The following is a 14170-nucleotide window of genomic DNA, read 5'->3' on the forward strand; positions in this document are numbered from 1 at the left end:
TGTAATCACTAGAACATAGTTTAGTTAATTCTAAACTTGTTCGCAAACAAAAGTTAATCCTTCTAACTTGACTTTTAAAATCAACTAAACACATGTTCTATATCTATATGATATGCTAACTTAATGATTTAAAACCTGGAAACACGAAAAACACCGTAAAACCGGATTTACGCCGTCGTAGTAACACCGCGGGCTGTTTTGGGTTAGTTAATTAAAAACTATGATAAACTTTGATTTAAAAGTTGTTATTCTGAGAAAATGATTTTTATTATGAACATGAAACTATATCCAAAAATTATGGTTAAACTCAAAGTGGAAGTATGTTTTCTAAAATGGTCATCTAGACGTCGTTCTTTCGACTGAAATGACTACCTTTACAAAAACGACTTGTAACTTATTTTTCCGACTAGAAACCTATACTTTTTTTGTTTAGATTCATAAAATAGAGTTCAATATGAAACCATAGCAATTTGATTCACTCAAAACGGATTTAAAATGAAGAAGTTATGGGTAAAACAAGATTGGATAATTTTTCTCATTTTAGCTACGTGAAAATTGGTAACAAATCTATTCCAACCATAACTTAATCAACTTGTATTATATATTATGTAATCTTGAGATACCATAGACACGTATACAATGTTTCGACCTATCATGTCGACACATCTATATATATTTCGGAACAACCATAGACACTCTATATGTGAATGTTGGAGTTAGCTATACAGGGTTGAGGTTGATTCCAAAATATATATAGTTTGAGTTGTGATCAATACTGAGATACGTATACACTGGGTCGTGGATTGATTCAAGATAATATTTATCGATTTATTTCTGTACATCTAACTGTGGACAACTAGTTGTAGGTTACTAACGAGGACAGCTGACTTAATAAACTTAAAACATCAAAATATATTAAAAGTGTTGTAAATATATTTTGAACATACTTTGATATATATGTATATATTGTTATAGGTTCGTGAATCAACCAGTGGCCAAGTCTTACTTCCCGACGAAGTAAAAATCTGTGAAAGTGAGTTATAGTCCCACTTTTAAAATCTAATATTTTTGGGATGAGAATACATGCAGGTTTTATAAATGATTTACAAAATAGACACAAGTACGTGAAACTACATTCTATGGTTGAATTATCGAAATCGAATATGCCCCTTTTTATTAAGTCTGGTAATCTAAGAATTAGGGAACAGACACCCTAATTGACGCGAATCCTAAAGATAGATCTATTGGGCCTAACAAACCCCATCCAAAGTACCGGATGCTTTAGTACTTCGAAATTTATATCATATCCGAAGGGTGTCCCGGAATGATGGGGATATTCTTATATATGCATCTTGTTAATGTCGGTTACCAGGTGTTCACCATATGAATGATTTTTATCTCTATGTATGGGATGTGTATTGAAATATGAAATCTTGTGGTCTATTGTTACGATTTGATATATATAGGTTAAACCTATAACTCACCAACATTTTTGTTGACGTTTAAAGCATGTTTATTCTCAGGTGAATATTAAGAGCTTCCGCTGTTGCATACTAAAATAAGGACAAGATTTGGAGTCCATGTTTGTATGATATTGTGTAAAAACTGCATTCAAGAAACTGATTTCGATGTAACATATTTGTATTGTAAACCATTATGTAATGGTCGTGTGTAAACAGGATATTTTAGATTATCATTATTTGATAATCTACGTAAAGCTTTTTAAACCTTTATTTATGAAATAAAGGTTATGGTTTGTTTTAAAAATGAATGCAGTCTTTGAAAAACGTCTCATATAGAGGTCAAAACCTCGCAACGAAATCAATTAATATGGAACGTTTTTAATCAATAAGAACGGGACATTTCAGTTGGTATCAGAGCGTTGGTCTTAGAGAACCAGAAAATTTGCATTAGTGTGTCTTATCGAGTTTGTTAGGATGCATTAGTGAGTCTGGACTTCGACCGTGTTTTCTTTAAAAATGATTGCTTAACATTTTTGTTGGAAACTATATATTTTTAACATATGAATATTATGTGATATATTAATCTCTTAACGTGTTTGATATTATGTGATAGATGTCTACCTCTAGAACAAGTCCCATTGACTCACCTAATAATAATGAAGAGTCAAATGTAAATTGGAATGATTTGTGGACTGATTCACAAGTTCCCGAAGAGGAACCGGAAGAAGAGTCGGAACCGGAAGAAGAATCGGAACCGGAAGAAGAATCGGAACCGGATGAAGAAATAGAACCGGTGGGGGAAATAATAAAACGGTTAAGTAAAAGAAAATCCTCAACCAACCGACCAAAGTTAATTATGGTCAATGGTGTTTCCGCCAAGGAAGCAAAATATTGGGAGGATTACCAATTCTCCGATGAATCGGATTCCGACGAGAATTCCGATGATGTTATAGAAATTACCCCAACTGAATTTAAAAAGGCAAAAGAAAATAATAAGGGAAAGGGCATAAAAATAGAGAAATCTAATTCCAACCCCGATGAACTTTATATGTATCGTCAACCCCCGAAGTCCTTAAGTTGTAACAATGACCCGGGAACCTCTAAACCACCAGGTTTTTCTAAACCAATGTGGACAACGACGGCTCGTATTAGGGGAACATCATATATCCCTAGAAACTTGGCAAAACGAACCAAAACCGAAGAAGAAGAAACGAGCGAGTCGGAATAAGATAGTTGTATTCGTGTGGTGTAATATATGTAATATAGTGTTCTTATGCTTTATGATATATGTAAAAATTGCTTGTATTAATAAGTATTTTTTTTATGAATCTAACTCTTGTCTATTTTACAGTTTAAAAACACAAAATGGATAGACAACCCAATATTTTAAGAGACCTACCCGGAGACATGATTGATGAAATCTTGTCTAGAGTCGGCCAGAATTCTTCGGCACAACTATTTAAGGCGAGATCAGTTTGTAAGACATTCGAAGAACGTTCCAAGAATGTCTTGGTTTATAAGAGACTTTCGTTTGAAAGATGGGGGATATCACATTGGGAAACCCATAAGTTACGATGTGTTTACTTTGAAACATATATTGTGGGGAACCCAAATGCTATTTTACGCAACGGGTTAAGAAATTATTTTGACTCAATATATCCGAATATTGGACTTCGTGATTTAGAAAAAGCGGCTAACATGCAACATAAAGAAGCATGTTATGCTTACGGATTAGTAATGTTCGCTTCTCACCAAAGTGAGAACAAGAACATCGGGCTACAACTATTAAACAAAACATTTCCACAAGTGACGGAGTCGGTAATTGGGGTAAGAAATGAGGTTTTTAGATTATTATGGGACTGTTGGACATTACGTAACCCTCGTCCCTTTGATGACGTTACAACACGCTGTCTTATCAACGGCCATAACGGTTATGTTGCACAAGACCAAGGATGGGAAGTAGTCCTAGTAAAACCAGAATGCATGACTTGTTTCTGGACGTATGAATTACGTGTCTTTATTGCCTTTGCTGAACGACTTGTGTACTAGCTAGAATTATCTTCACAACTATCTTGTATCAAAGTTATTGTGTGCTATATTTCATGCTTTATGTAAAATAAGCGGTATTGTAAGTTTGTAAAATATTGTATAAAAGTTTGAACGCGAAATATTATTATAATCAGTTTTTCATATAGAATTGTAGTAGTTGAATTGTATATTAGCTACTAAGTATGAACTTAACGGGTAGGTACTACCCGAATTTAAACTTATAAAATGCTAATATGAAGAAAAAGCTTTTATAAATGAGTTCATATTATGCTACGAAATACTATTAACTACTCTTAATATTCTGTATGATTAACTTGTTCCATTTAACTATTTTGAAGGAAATGGCACCGACTACTCGACACACCGTGAATATGAATGAAGAGGAATTCCGTACTTTTCTAGCTTCAAACATAGCCGCAGTACAGGCTGCGCTACATACCAACAATAACCTTGGATCTAGCAGTACAGGAAATCGTGTAGGATGCACCTACAAAGAATTCACTGCCTGCAAACCTTTGGAATTTGATGGAACCGAAGGACCGATCGGATTGAAACGGTGGACCGAGAAGGTTGAATCGGTGTTTGCCATAAGTAAGTTTACTGAAGAGGACAAAGTGAAGTACGCTACGCATACCTTCACAGGTTCTGCGTTAACATGGTGGAATACCTATCTAGAGCAAGTGGGACAAGATGATGCGTACGCACTACCGTGGTCAGCATTCAAGCACTTGATGAACGAGAAGTACCGTCCCAGAACCGAGGTCAATAAGCTCAAGACAGAACTTAGAGGGTTACGAACCCAAGGATTTGATATTACCACGTACGAAAGACGATTCACAGAATTGTGCCTATTGTGTCCGGGAGCATTCGAAGATGAGGAAGAGAAGATCGATGCGTTTGTGAAAGGATTACCGAAAAGAATCCAAGAAGATATAAGTTCACACGAGCCCGCCTCCATACAACAGGCATGTAGAATGGCTCACAAACTAGTGAACCAGATTGAAGAAAGAATTAAAGAACAGACTGCTGAAGAGGCCAATGTGAAGCAAGTCAAAAGAAAGTGGGAGGAAAACGGTGATAAGAATCACCAATACAACAACAACAGCAATTACAACAATAATCGCAACAATTATCCCAACAATCGCAACATCAATCGCAACTACAACAAACGGCCCAACAACAACAACAACAACAACAACAGCAACTACAACAATCATCCCAACAACAATAATAACCGCAACAACAACAACAATCAGAAGCAGCTATGCCAAAGGTGTGAAAAGAATCACTCAGGGTTCTGCACCAAATTTTGCAACAAGTGTAAAAGAAATGGTCATAGCGCGGCGAAGTGTGAGGTCTACGGACCAGGGGTTAATAGAACGAAAGGAACAAATGGTGTCGGAACGAGTAATGGCGGAGCAAGTAGTGTCGGAGCAAGTTATGCCAATGTAGTTTGTTATAAATGTGGAAAACCAGGCCACATTATTAGAAATTGCCCGAACTAGGAGAACACGAATGGACAAGGCCGTGGAAGAGTTTTCAATATTAATGCGGCAGAGGCACAGGAAGACCCGGAGCTTGTTACGGGTACGTTTCTTATTGACAATAAATCTGCTTACGTTTTATTTGATTCGGGTGCGGATAGAAGCTATATGAGTAGAGATTTTTGTGCTAAATTAAATTGTCCATTGACGCCTTTGGATAGTAAATTTTTACTCGAATTAGCAAATGGTAAATTAATTTCAGCAGATAATATATGTCGGAATCGAGAAATTAAACTGGTTAGCGAAACATTTAAGATTGATTTGATACCAGTAGATTTAGGGAGTTTTGATGTGATAATCGGTATGGACTGGTTGAAAGAAGTGAAAGCGGAGATCGTTTGTTACAAAAATGCAATTCGCATTATACGAGAAAAAGGAAAACCCTTAATGGTGTACGGAGAAAAGGGCAACACGAAGCTACATCTTATTAGTAATTTGAAGGCACAAAAACTAATAAGAAAAGGTTGCTATGCTGTTCTAGCACACGTCGAGAAAGTACAAACTGAAGAAAAGAGCATCAATGATGTTCCCATTGCAAAAGAATTTCCCGATATATTTCCGAAAGAATTACCGGGATTACCCCCACATCGATCCGTTGAATTTCAAATAGATCTTGTACCAGGAGCTGCACCAATAGCTCGTGCTCCTTACAGACTCGCACCCAGCGAGATGAAAGAACTGCAAAGCCAATTACAAGAACTTTTAGAGCGTGGTTTCATTCGACCAAGCACATCACCGTGGGGAGCTCCTGTTTTGTTTGTCAAGAAGAAAGATGGTACATTCAGGTTGTGTATCGACTACCGAGAGTTGAACAAACTTACCATCAAGAACCGCTACCCACTACCGAGAATCGACGACTTATTTGATCAACTACAAGGCTCGTCTGTTTATTCAAAGATTGACTTACGTTCCGGGTATCATCAAATGCGGGTGAAAGAAGATGATATTCCAAAGACTGCTTTCAGAACACGTTACGGTCATTACGAGTTTATGGTCATGCCGTTTGGTTTAACTAATGCACCAGCTGTGTTCATGGACCTTATGAACCGAGTGTGTGGACCATACCTTGACAAGTTTGTCATTGTTTTCATTGATGACATACTTATTTACTCAAAGAATGACCAAGAACACGGTGAACATTTGAGAAAGGTGTTAGAAGTATTGAGGAAGGAAGAATTGTACGCTAAGTTTTCAAAGTGTGCATTTTGGTTGGAAGAAGTTCAATTCCTCGGTCACATAGTGAACAAAGAAGGTATTAAGGTGGATCCGGCAAAGATAGAAACTGTTGAAAAGTGGGAAACCCCGAAAACTCCGAAACACATACGCCAGTTTTTAGGACTAGCTGGTTACTACAGAAGGTTCATCCAAGACTTTTCCAGAATAGCAAAACCCTTGACTGCATTAACGCATAAAGGGAAGAAATTTGAATGGAATGATGAACAAGAGAAAGCGTTTCAGTTATTGAAGAAAAAGCTAACTACGGCACCTATATTGTCATTGCCTGAAGGGAATGATGATTTTGTGATTTATTGTGACGCATCAAAGCAAGGTCTCGGTTGTGTATTAATGCAACGAACGAAGGTGATTGCTTATGCGTCTAGACAATTGAAGATTCACGAACAAAATTATACGACGCATGATTTGGAATTAGGCGCGGTTGTTTTTGCATTAAAGACTTGGAGGCACTACTTATATGGGGTCAAAAGTATTATATATACCGACCACAAAAGTCTTCAACACATATTTAATCAGAAACAACTGAATATGAGGCAGCGTAGGTGGATTGAATTATTGAATGATTACGACTTTGAGATTCGTTACCACCCGGGGAAGGCAAATGTGGTAGCCGATGCCTTGAGCAGGAAGGACAGAGAACCCATTCGAGTAAAATCTATGAATATAACGATTCATAATAACATTACTACTCAAATAAAGGAGGCGCAACAAGGAGTTTTAAAAGAGGGAAATTTAAAGGATGAAATACCCAAAGGATCGGAGAAGCATCTTAATATTCGGGAAGACGGAACTCGGTATAGGGATGAAAGGATTTGGGTACCAAAATTTGGAGATATGAGAGAAATGGTACTTAGAGAAGCTCATAAAACCAGATACTCAATACATCCTGGAACGGGGAAGATGTACAAGGATCTCAAGAAACATTTTTGGTGGCCGGGTATGAAAGCCGATGTTGCTAAATACGTAGGAGAATGTTTGACGTGTTCTAAGGTCAAAGCTGAGCATCAGAAACCATCAGGTCTACTTCAACAACCCGAAATCCCGAAATGGAAATGGGAAAACATTACCATGGATTTCATCACTAAATTGCCAAGGACTGCAAGTGGTTTTGATACTATTTGGGTAATAGTTGATCGTCTCACCAAATCAGCACACTTCCTGCCAATAAGAGAAGATGACAAGATGGAGAAGTTAGCACGACTGTATTTGAAGGAAGTCGTCTCCAGACATGGAATACCAATCTCTATTATCTCTGATAGGGATGGCAGATTTATTTCAAGATTCTGGCAGACATTACAACAAGCATTAGGAACTCGTCTAGACATGAGTACTGCCTATCATCCACAAACTGATGGGCAGAGCGAAAGGACGATACAAACGCTTGAAGACATGCTACGAGCATGTGTTATTGATTTCGGAAACAGTTGGGATCGACATCTACCGTTAGCAGAATTTTCCTACAACAACAGCTACCATTCAAGCATTGAGATGGCGCCGTTTGAAGCACTTTATGGTAGAAAGTGCAGGTCTCCGATTTGTTGGAGTGAGGTGGGGGATAGACAGATTACGGGTCCGGAGATTATACAAGAAACTACCGAGAAGATCATCCAAATTCAACAACGGTTGAAAACCGCCCAAAGTCGACAAAAGAGCTACGCTGACATTAAAAGAAAAGATATAGAATTTGAAATTGGAGAGATGGTCATGCTTAAAGTTTCACCTTGGAAAGGCGTTGTTCGATTTGGTAAACGAGGGAAATTAAATCCAAGGTATATTGGACCATTCAAGATTATTGATCGTGTCGGACCAGTAGCTTACCGACTTGAGTTACCTCAACAACTCGCGGCTGTACATAACACTTTCCACGTCTCGAATTTGAAGAAATGTTTTGCTAAAGAAGATCTCACTATTCCGTTAGATGAAATCCAAATCAACGAAAAACTCCAATTCATCGAAGAACCCGTCGAAATAATGGATCGTGAGGTTAAAAGACTTAAGCAAAACAAGATACCAATTGTTAAGGTTCGATGGAATGCTCGTAGAGGACCCGAGTTCACCTGGGAGCGTGAAGATCAGATGAAGAAGAAATACCCGCATCTATTTCCAGAAGATTCGTCAACACCTCCAACAGCTTAAAATTTCGGGACGAAATTTATTTAACGGGTAGGTACTGTAGTGACCCGAACTTTTCCATGTTTATATATATTAATTGAGATTGTTGTTTACATGATTAAATGTTTCCAACATGTTAAGCAATCAAACTTGTTAAGACTTGATTAAAATTGACCACCCAAGTTGACCGGTGATTCACGAACGTTAAAACTTGTAAAAACTATATGATGACATATATATATGGATATATATATAGTTAACATGATACTATGATAAGTAAACATATCATTAAGTATATTAACAATGAACTACATATGTAAAAACAAGACTACTAACTTAATGATTTTTAAATGAGACATATATGTAACGATTATCGTTGTAAAGACATTTAATGTATATATATCATATTAAGAGATATTCATACATGATAATATCATGATAATATAATAATTTAAAATCTCATTTGATATTATAAACATTGGGTTAACAACATTTAACAAGATCGTTAACCTAAAGGTTTCAAAACAACACTTACATGTAACGACTAACGATGACTTAACGACTCAGTTAAAATGTATATACATGTAGTGTTTTAATATGTATTTATACACTTTTGAAAGACTTCAATACACTTATCAAAATACTTCTACTTAACAAAAATGCTTACAATTACATCCTCGTTCAGTTTCATCAACAATTCTACTCGTATGCACCCGTATTCGTACTCGTACAATACACAGCTTTTAGATGTATGTACTATTGGTATATACACTCCAATGATCAGCTCTTAGCAGCCCATGTGAGTCACTTAACACATGTGGGAACCATCATTTGGCAACTAGCATGAAATATCTCATAAAATTACAAAAATATGAGTAATCATTCATGACTTATTTACATGAAAACAAAATTACATATCCTTTATATCTAATCCATACACCAACGACCAAAAACACCTACAAACACTTTCATTCTTCAATTTTCTTCATCTAATTGAATTCTCTCAAGTTCTATCTTCAAGTTCTAAGTGTTCTTCATAAATTCCAAAAGTTCTAGTTTCATAAAATCAAGAATACTTTCAAGTTTGCTAGCTCACTTCCAATCTTGTAAGGTGATCATCCAACCTCAAGAAATCTTTGTTTCTTACAGTAGGTTATCATTCTAATACAAGTTAATAATCATATTCAAACTTTGGTTCAATTTCTATAACTATAACAATCTTATTTCAAGTGATGATCTTACTTGAACTTGTTTTCGTGTCATGATTTTGCTTCAAGAACTTTGAGCCATCCAAGGATCCATTGAAGCTAGATCCATTTTTCTCTTTTCCAGTAGGTTCATCCAAGGAACTTAAGGTAGTAATGATGTTCATAACATCATTCGATTCATACATATAAAGCTATCTTATTCGAAGGTTTAAACTTGTAATCACTAGAACATAGTTTAGTTAATTCTAAACTTGTTCGCAAACAAAAGTTAATCCTTCTAACTTGACTTTTAAAATCAACTAAACACATGTTCTATATCTATATGATATGCTAACTTAATGATTTAAAACCTGGAAACACGAAAAACACCGTAAAACCGGATTTACGCCGTCGTAGTAACACCGCGGGCTGTTTTGGGTTAGTTAATTAAAAACTATGATAAACTTTGATTTAAAAGTTGTTATTCTGAGAAAATGATTTTTATTATGAACATGAAACTATATCCAAAAATTATGGTTAAACTCAAAGTGGAAGTATGTTTTCTAAAATGGTCATCTAGACGTCGTTCTTTCGACTGAAATGACTACCTTTACAAAAACGACTTGTAACTTATTTTTCCGACTAGAAACCTATACTTTTTTTGTTTAGATTCATAAAATAGAGTTCAATATGAAACCATAGCAATTTGATTCACTCAAAACGGATTTAAAATGAAGAAGTTATGGGTAAAACAAGATTGGATAATTTTTCTCATTTTAGCTACGTGAAAATTGGTAACAAATCTATTCCAACCATAACTTAATCAACTTGTATTATATATTATGTAATCTTGAGATACCATAGACACGTATACAATGTTTCGACCTATCATGTCGACACATCTATATATATTTCGGAACAACCATAGACACTCTATATGTGAATGTTGGAGTTAGCTATACAGGGTTGAGGTTGATTCCAAAATATATATAGTTTGAGTTGTGATCAATACTGAGATACGTATACACTGGGTCGTGGATTGATTCAAGATAATATTTATCGATTTATTTCTGTACATCTAACTGTGGACAACTAGTTGTAGGTTACTAACGAGGACAGCTGACTTAATAAACTTAAAACATCAAAATATATTAAAAGTGTTGTAAATATATTTTGAACATACTTTGATATATATGTATATATTGTTATAGGTTCGTGAATCAACCAGTGGCCAAGTCTTACTTCCCGACGAAGTAAAAATCTGTGAAAGTGAGTTATAGTCCCACTTTTAAAATCTAATATTTTTGGGATGAGAATACATGCAGGTTTTATAAATGATTTACAAAATAGACACAAGTACGTGAAACTACATTCTATGGTTGAATTATCGAAATCGAATATGCCCCTTTTTATTAAGTCTGGTAATCTAAGAATTAGGGAACAGACACCCTAATTGACGCGAATCCTAAAGATAGATCTATTGGGCCTAACAAACCCCATCCAAAGTACCGGATGCTTTAGTACTTCGAAATTTATATCATATCCGAAGGGTGTCCCGGAATGATGGGGATATTCTTATATATGCATCTTGTTAATGTCGGTTACCAGGTGTTCACCATATGAATGATTTTTATCTCTATGTATGGGATGTGTATTGAAATATGAAATCTTGTGGTCTATTGTTACGATTTGATATATATAGGTTAAACCTATAACTCACCAACATTTTTGTTGACGTTTAAAGCATGTTTATTCTCAGGTGAATATTAAGAGCTTCCGCTGTTGCATACTAAAATAAGGACAAGATTTGGAGTCCATGTTTGTATGATATTGTGTAAAAACTGCATTCAAGAAACTGATTTCGATGTAACATATTTGTATTGTAAACCATTATGTAATGGTCGTGTGTAAACAGGATATTTTAGATTATCATTATTTGATAATCTACGTAAAGCTTTTTAAACCTTTATTTATGAAATAAAGGTTATGGTTTGTTTTAAAAATGAATGCAGTCTTTGAAAAACGTCTCATATAGAGGTCAAAACCTCGCAACGAAATCAATTAATATGGAACGTTTTTAATCAATAAGAACGGGACATTTCAAGTGTGGAGGACTACATTTGACAAAAGATTGTCTTAGTATTGAACTAACAATGGAACAAAGAGAGAATATTTCATACATAAACCAAAGGCCTGGAAATAATTATCAGAATAATTATCAACCGCCAAGACCAATTTACAATCAAAACCAGAATTACAACCGAAATATTCCACACAACAACCAACAAGGTCCTAGTAATCAACAAGTATCCAATAATACTTACAATCAGCAAAGACCTAATTTTCAAAACAAACCACCACAAACCGATGATAAAAAGCCGAATTTAGAAGATATGATGACGAAGCTAGTTGAAACTCAAACACAGTTTTTCACATCTCAGAAACAAACTAATGAACAAAATGCTCAAGCATTTAGAAATCAACAAGCTTCTATTCAAAATCTGGAACAAGAAGCAAGTAACCTAGCAAGGTTAATAGGTGAAAGAAAACCGGAAAGTTTACCTAGTGATACAAATGCTAACCCCCGGAATGAAACAGCTAAAGCCATTACCACAAGAAGTGGTACAACACTTAAACCACCTGAAATACCTGTAATTTCTGATGAAGCTATTCCTACTCCACAAGAACCACAACCTGAACAAGATAAGGAAAAAGAACCGGTAGTTGAAAAGGTTAATGAAGATAACACAGTTAAGGCTAAACCTTATGTTAAACCATACCAACCACCACTTCCTTACCCGAGTAAAATGAAAAAAGAGAAACTTGAAGCCGAGCAATCCAAATTCTTGGATATGTTTAAACAGATAAATGTAAATCTTCATTTCATTGATGTAATTTTAGGAATGCCTAGATATGCTAGATTCTTGAAAGATCTAATCTCAAATAGAAAGAAAATGGAAGAACTCTCGGCCGTTACTATGAATGCTAATTGTTCAGCAGTGCTGTTGAATAAGATACCAAAAAAACTATCTGATCCGGGAAGTTTCACAATTCCATATTTTCTGGGTAGTCTTAGTTCAATAGAAGCATTGGCAGACTTAGGTGCTAGTATAAATTTAATGTCGTATTCACTATACACTAAACTAGACCTTGGAGAATTGAAACCAACACGAATAAGTATACAACTAGCTGATCGATTAATAAAATATCCTAGAGGGATAATGGAGAACATGCTAGTTAAAGTTGGTACTTTAGTATTTCCAGTAGATTTTGTTATTCTGGACATGGAAGAAGATTCTCAAGTTCCTCTCATATTAGGAAGACCATTCTTAAACACGGCTAAAGCAATGATAGCCGTTTTTGGTAAGAAACTGACCCTAAGTATAGAGGACGAGAGTGTTACCTTTTCAGTTGATAGAGCAATGCAACAATCGCAATCTGCAGATGATACATGCTATTATATTCAAACTATAGATTCACATGCAAAATTGTTAGAAGAATTTCCAGAATTACAAGGAACAGGAGAATGTTCTTTAGGAGAAGGAACTGAACCAATTGATGAAACTGAAATGTTAGCTACACTAATGGCGAATGGATATGAACCAACAACAGAAGAAATTCAAATGCTAAAAGAAGAAGACAGATATCGATATAAATCATCGATAGAAGAACCTCCGACATTAGAGGTAAAGCCACTTCCAAACCATTTGGAATACGCTTATTTACATGGTGAATCTGAATTACCTGTAATAATATCGTCTTCTCTTACTGAAAATGAGAAATCACAACTCATTTCTGTGTTAAAAGCTCATAAACCAGCCATTGCATGGAAGATTCATGATATTAAAGGTATAAGTCCTTCGTATTGCACACATAAAATCCTTATGGAAGAAGGTCATAAAACGTATGTGCAACGCCAACGAAGACTAAATCCGAATATGCAAGATGTTGTTAAGAAAGAAATTATTAAACTGCTAGATGCAGGTTTAATTTATCCAATTTCTGATAGTCCATGGGTAAGCCCAGTTCAATGCGTGCCTAAGAAGGGTGGCATGACTGTCATTACAAATGAGAAAAATGAGCTTATTCCTACTAGGACTGTAACAGGATGGCGTGTATGTATTGATTATAGAAAATTAAATGACACCACCAGAAAAGATCACTTTCCCTTACCATTTATTGAACAAATGTTGGAAAGATTAGCCGAAAATAGTTACTATTGTTTTCTTGATGGTTTTTCCGAATATTTTCAAATTCTAATAGCACCCGAGGACCAAGAGAAAACCACGTTCACGTGCCCTTATGGTACTTTTGCTTACAAACGCATGCCATTTGGACTTTGCAACGCCCCTGCAACCTTTCAAAGGTGCATGATGGTGATTTTTCACGACATGATAGAAGAATGCATGGAAGTTTTCATGGATGACTTTTCAGTCTTCGGTGATACATTTGAAACATGTCTAGTTAATCTTGAACGAATGCTTATTAGATGCGAACAATCAAATCTAGTACTTAATTGGGAGAAATGCAATTTCATGGTTAAAGAAGGCATCGTTCTTGGTCATAAAATCTCAAAGGA

Source organism: Rutidosis leptorrhynchoides, chromosome 5 (genome assembly GCF_046630445.1).
Source record: "Rutidosis leptorrhynchoides isolate AG116_Rl617_1_P2 chromosome 5, CSIRO_AGI_Rlap_v1, whole genome shotgun sequence".
Taxonomy (NCBI): Eukaryota; Viridiplantae; Streptophyta; class Magnoliopsida; order Asterales; family Asteraceae; genus Rutidosis; species Rutidosis leptorrhynchoides.